The 6,000-nt window shown below is 52.2% G+C and overlaps 1 protein-coding gene across 2 annotated transcripts in view; it reads left to right on the top strand.

Annotated features, from left to right (window-relative positions):
* Positions 1–201: 201 nt before the first annotated feature.
* The window catches only part of SLC6A17 (solute carrier family 6 member 17), a 50,236-nt gene continuing 44,437 nt past the window's right edge, over positions 202–6,000 (top strand). Inside the window, exon 1 of one of the 2 annotated variants that reach the window (XM_081305895.1) lies at positions 202–607. The gene's annotated coding sequence lies outside the window, so the exon portion shown is untranslated. Of the gene's footprint in view, positions 608–751; positions 905–6,000 lie in introns of those variants that run through there. The other variant, XM_081305896.1, reaches the window with a different exon arrangement.

The raw sequence follows: 6,000 nt of genomic DNA, 5'->3' as shown, positions 1-6,000 counted from the left end.
CCCGGTGAGAGCACCAGGGTCTGGGTCCCCCAACCAGGGGCTTCACGGGGCTGCGGCCCCGCAACCCCCTTTCCCGCTCTCCGCCTACCCGCTCCGCCTGCGTCGGCCATCAGAGCCTCGATAGCGGCCCGAGAGCCTCGCATTGACGCGGGCCCGCGCGTGAGTCAAGCCTGCGTCACGGCGCCCCGCCGCCAGGGTGGCCTTTCGGAAAGCGAGGGAACAGTGCACGCTGCGCTCCGCCCAGCTCCGTTCCGCTCCGCAGAGCCGGCGCGGCCAGGGCGCGGGGAGGGCGGCACTCAATCCCGGCCTTCGCAGCCCCTCGCGCCCCCTCCGCCGGGGGACCCGGGTCCCCAGGCCGCTCCTCACATCCCCGAGAGCGCGGAGGGCGGGAGAGGGATCCAGACTGGCTGCGAAGGAGGGAGCGAGGAGCTAGCGGAGTCGCGTGCGCCGGCGCGCCGCCCTGGGGCCCCTCCAGCCCCGGACCCGGCCTGTCGCCATCAGACTTGGGCGGCCCGTAGGAGAGACTTTGCACCCTTGATCGGTCAGGGATCGCAGCTACTCGGCCGGAGTGCAGGGCCGAGTCAGTGCGACGGCCCACGCGGGACAGGTGAGTCGCCGGCCGCGCCCCGCCTGGCTTCATCCGACCAGGCGCCGCAACTTTGCCTATTCTGGCCCCGCCCCGGGCAGGAAGGCCTATGGACCGAGGTGCAAGGCGGCTGTACCCCGGTGTCCGCCGGACCCAGTGCTGGCGCCGGGCTCCTCCCGCTGCTCCAGCCGTGGTTGCCTGGCGACGGAGCCCCCGGTCCCCGATAGTCCGGCGCATCAAGGGTGTCCAGCAGCGCACATAGGGGTTGGACATTGGGCTTCAGCTTCTGGGGCTCAGAAGGGCCCCAGAATTCCGGAGGTAATTTGGCAGAGCTGCAGGGGCAAGCGCCGGCTGAGGACCAGGGAGGAGGCCAGCCTGGCGGGTCCCGCCGCCTAGAGCTGCGCGCCCAGGGCGCAATTCCGCCGGAAGGCTCCTGCACTCCTGGGGACCCCGGCCCCAGCCTCTGGGCCTCGGGCCCGTGACCTTGACAGTAACATTGGCAAGAGAAGCAGAGCGCTCACGCCCGATGTGAATATTTAATTCCCAGTCCTCGGGCCGGTCCTCGCCGTTCCGAACTAGAGGGGAGCCCTTCCTCCCTCTAGCAAAGCGCATCTTGGAGCAGAAAGACAGAAATAGGGGACATGCACCGGGTGCCGGCCGATCTGGAGGGGGCGCCTTACTCGGAGAATGGCTTCTGTTATATTTATACCTGTGCGCGGTGCTCCGAAAGGATGTTTGCGGTAGTCCGGGGAGGGCCGCTCCCCCAGGGGCGAGGCCGCCTTGGAAGGAAGCCGGATGTTTCCTTTTAAAGCCCAAACAACCTTGTCAGGGCTCCAAGTTCAGAAGTCCTGAAGCCACTCACCCTGTCGCTGTCAAGTGTGTACTTCTTTTTGAATTTGCGCCTATTCATCTTTCTTATTTTTGAGAAATATATTAATAGGCCTTTTGTTTTAGGAAATTTCTAATCAAAGCTACATTTGGGGCAGTTCAGCTGTGATCAAGAGGCAGGTGGGGTTGGGTTGGGGAGATGCAGGAGTGGGGTAGAGTTGGAATTCTTTTGAAGGCACTGCCCTTGTTAACAGGAACTTCCAGGAACTGAGAAAATCTTGTAGTGGCTCAAAAAAAAAAAAAAAAAAATTCAATCAAGACTTTAGTGTCTGTTAGGCTTTGCTGGGTGTGCCGATCACTGGAGAAAAAGGAGGTGAACAGTGGGGCCTCTTATGCCTCACACTGAGCTTACATTATCTCATGGTGGGTCTATCTCCTGGGCTGGAAGGGCTTTGCGGTCACACCTGGTTGTCCTTGGCCATGGCCCATCCATGGGGCGATCAGAGGCTCTATCTCCTCTGCCGGGCTTTTTCTCTAATGGAACAGCTGTGGCTAAGTAGGTGGTTGAGTTTCAGCAAATCCCTGCAGCTCAGCCTGGTGGGTGACTCAATGCAGGAGGCAAATCGTGCCCACCAGCTCTGATTGGAGGGAGTTTGTTTGGTCTGAGTCATACAGAGTCGTGTGTCAGCTGCTGTGAGTTCAATGAAGTTCTTTAACAGGACTCGTGAGCCGGAATGACCTGAGCCCCAAGTGTTTTGGAGCCACTGGCTAAAGATGGGCAAGTCCTCAACTGAGTAGAGCTCAGGCAGCCTGGCTGCTGGGCAAGAACCCCGGAACTCCCACCCATGGGAGAGGGTGAATAGGACCAGGTTGGGAAGTGATTTTGAGGGGAAATCTAGGAGGAGGCCTTGTTGTGGTCACAGCTGGGCCCAGTGCTCTGCCATGTGCTAGCAGAGTGACCTTGGGCAAGTCACTTTACTTCTGAAGCCTCCATTTCCTCACTTGTAAAGCAGGGTGCCTATGGTAGCTTTTCTTTTTCTTTGGTGATGCTGGGAATCAAACCCAGGACTTTGTGCATGCAAGGCAGGCACTCTACCAACGGAGCTATATCCCCAGCCCACTATGATACCTTTTCTGCAGGCTTATTTTGAGCCCAGTGCTGGACAGATAGTGGACGCTTGTTAGGTGTTAGTTCTCCGCTCCTTACCTTATGGATCTTAATCATAGGAGACTCTTTCTTTCTATCTCTGCCCTTGAGTGCAAAATAGGGGTATATGGAAGGCTGAGTAAGTGTTGGAGTGTGGAAGTACAGCTGTACTGAATCTTCTGGGTGCCTGTGACCACTTGCAATCGCTCCAGAGTGAGACTCCAGGACACATTTTGCCTCCTTGGGATTGCTCATGACTGTGGCCTGGTCCCAAGCTGTGGCACTTGCTGGGTGGATTTCAGGGGCCCCACCTTCTTGAGCCAGTCTTGCCATCCCTCTTCCCACTTGTCCTATCCATAAAAGAGTTGGCAGGTGCAAGGGAAGTGTTAAGGAGAGGCGAGGCTGGCCTTTCCTGGACAGGAAAGGGAAGACTGGTCTCCTACTTTCCTGAAGGACCTTGGGCCCCCTGCTTCTTCCCTCTGTAGTGCGTGTAGACTTGCGGCTGAGTTAAGGTGTGTGCACCTCAAAACTGAAGGTTGCTAGAGGACCCTTACTCAGTACAGCAAGAATGAGGCCATGCCGACCCAGGGGACTCCAGTCTGAGACTGGAAGAGTGTGTGTGTGTGTGTGTTGCATTCACCATTCACCCTGGAGCCAATGCCCTCATTGAACCTGGGAGCATATTCCAAGGCTGATGAAGACAGAGATGAGAAGATTCTGGAGCTGCAGTGTCTTTCTGCCTGGGCATCCTCTCTCTCCTTATATTCTTCCTGTCCAGCTTTGCTGCAGCAGGACGATTCATCATTAATCCCTTTAAAACTGCTAAGATAAGCAGCAGAAGAGTTTAAAGGGAAGGTGGATTAGAGCTTTTTTTTTTTCCCTAGACAGAGTCTGAGTTATCACTTGCTCCCAGGCTGGCCTGCAGGAAATATTCACAGCCAAACATCTGGAGCACCAGGATAGGAAAAATCCCTGACATCTTAGACCCTAGGCCAGCTTCCTTCAAATGATGTCCCAGGCTACCAGAGTTCCAGTCCCAGATTGCTAGAGTGCTTGCTACCCAGGACGGTGTTTTGTGGCAAAATGCCCCCTTTGTATACTTTAATAGGGGCGAGTGTAGTTCTGGATTCTCACAGCTGGTGCAGCGATAATATCCCGTTTTTTTTTTTTTTGTTTTTTTTTATTGAGGCTTCTGTGCTGTGCTAAGTGCTTTATTCACAGACTATCTTGTTTCTTGTTTAATCTTCACTACAATCCCAGGAGACCGATATTGCTATCTGCAGTTTATAGATATGGAATGTGAGGTTCAGAGAAGTTAAGTAATTTGCTCAAGGTTGCACAGGTAGTGAGCAGCAACCTGAAACTGGTATTCAGGTCTGTTAGATTTTTAAACTTAATGCTCTTAACTACTGTGCGATGTTTTCTTAATAGGCGCTTTATAAGTGTTTGCTGACAGTCGAAGCATTTACCTAACCAAATGAGGCTGTCTGAACCTGTGGGTTCTGTTCTTCATGCTAGTGTCCTGAAAAGAAGCAAATGGGCCTCTACAGTGGGAAACTGGTAAAAAAAAAAATAATAAAAAATGAACAAATCCAAATTTCCAAGGATTGAGGAATATGATGTTTGGTTCCAGGTGGTCTGGAATCCACAAAGAAATCCCCAGCTCCATCTTGGCACTTCCTGTCCTGTCCATTGCTGGGTGGACTTCAGGGGCCCTGTCTTTCTCTTTCTGACTTCATTCCTTGGACTTCATGTCCAAGTCAGGGGTTGGTTCCTGGAGCAGGGGGAGAAGAGTCAGAGCTGGTTGAATGCTGCCCTGAGAATTTCCTGCATCTGCAGAATCAAGGACGCCAGTGGCTGGCGGGAGCTCTGTGGGTCAGGTTTCTGTGCCAGACAGTGTGCCAGGGATTCTCAGCAGTGTCGGATGAGGCCCCAGACCCACAGAAAAACTGCTAGGACTCCAGGGTGATTGACAGCAGCTGCTGGCAAGGGCTGCTGAGAGGGATGCTCCTTGCTTCCTGGCCTTGTCCCATGGAGACCCCATTCTCTTTACCCCTAGGCCTCTGCCACTTGTGTTCTTGGCTGTTCTGGGAAACCTGGAATCTGATTCTTCCTGCCTGTCTGTCTCTTCTCTCTCTGAGAAATCGCCATCTCTGGAGGCGCAGCCCGTCTGCCATCTCCAAGCCACTGGAGATCTCTGTGGAGAAGTTCCTGTAAGGGAGGGTGGATAACTGGATTGTAAGCATTAATGCTCCCCCACCCCCAGTGGACAAAGAGGACTTCCCAGAAGCCCTTGCTTCAGAGGCAGCCATTTTGTGGAAGTGTGATCCTTTCATAATTCTTTTTTTTCTTCTTTTCCTCCCATGAGCAACTTTTTAAAAATTAAAATGTTCATCTGTGGGTAAATCTAGCTACTTCAAAATATATAATTAGATATTCACTACGTACAGAAAACTCATTTGTGAAAACATAAGCTCAGCCAGGCATGATGGCACATGCCTGTAATCCCAGCGGCTCAGGAAGCTGAGGCAGGAGGATCGTGAGTTTAAGGCCAGCTTCAGCAACTTAGCAAGGCCCTAAGCAACTTAGGGAGACCCTGTCTCAAAATGGAAAATAAAGAGCTGGGAATGTGGCTCAGTAGTTGAACCCCCACTGATTTAAAAAAAAAAAAAACATAAACAAAGAAAACACACTTAGATGCAATGTGAATTATTGTACTAAATTATTCTCACGTTCAGAGCCAGGAATGTTTTGTTAGAAAATAATTCTGGATTAGGTGAGTCTTAAGTCACCAGAGTCCCCAACTAGTTTTTTGTCCTATGGCTTTTGTGGAGTGGAAGAAAGGCCCACCTAGGGCCAGAGGAGCAAATGTTCATCTCTCAGGCCCTGGGGTTACCTCCTCATCTGTACTCGTCCCACAGAGCCACCATGCTGCCATCTAGAGCCCACCCAGCAGTTCATCTAAAGGTAATGAATTACCTCTTACTCTACTCCATCATTTCTAATTACCGATTTAATTAGAATTTCTCCTGGGTTCTGTGCACATGAATTTACCACTTATTCTTTTGTTTGCAAATAGAATTCATTGATCCACACCCCCAAAATCCTACCAGTTATATTTTTTCTCTTTATTTTTAAGACTCCTGAACCCTTATGGTTTTAAGGGTTTAAGCTATGCACAGAGCAGGAACACTGTTTACCAAAGCTACCTTGTAAGAAGGATGTGAACATCACCTGGTGGGGTAGTTCCAGCAGGTGCCACCAGGTGAGTATTCAATGAGAACATGGACCTTCTCTTCCCAAGATCTAAGGGAAAGAGAGCAGATGTTCCTGTCTTGAGCAACCTGGACTGGATCCCAGAGTGTCCAGCAGGCGCTGTCCACGGTCCTGCCACACCACTGGGGCCATTAGCTAGTAATTTAGGGACTCTATTTGACTA

This window comes from Spermophilus citellus, assembly GCF_964194105.1.
Source record: "Spermophilus citellus genome assembly, chromosome: 9".
NCBI classification, from domain to species: domain Eukaryota; kingdom Metazoa; phylum Chordata; class Mammalia; order Rodentia; family Sciuridae; genus Spermophilus; species Spermophilus citellus.
The sequence above is the reverse complement of the archived record's forward strand: the minus strand, read 5'-3'. Positions and strand labels throughout refer to the sequence as shown.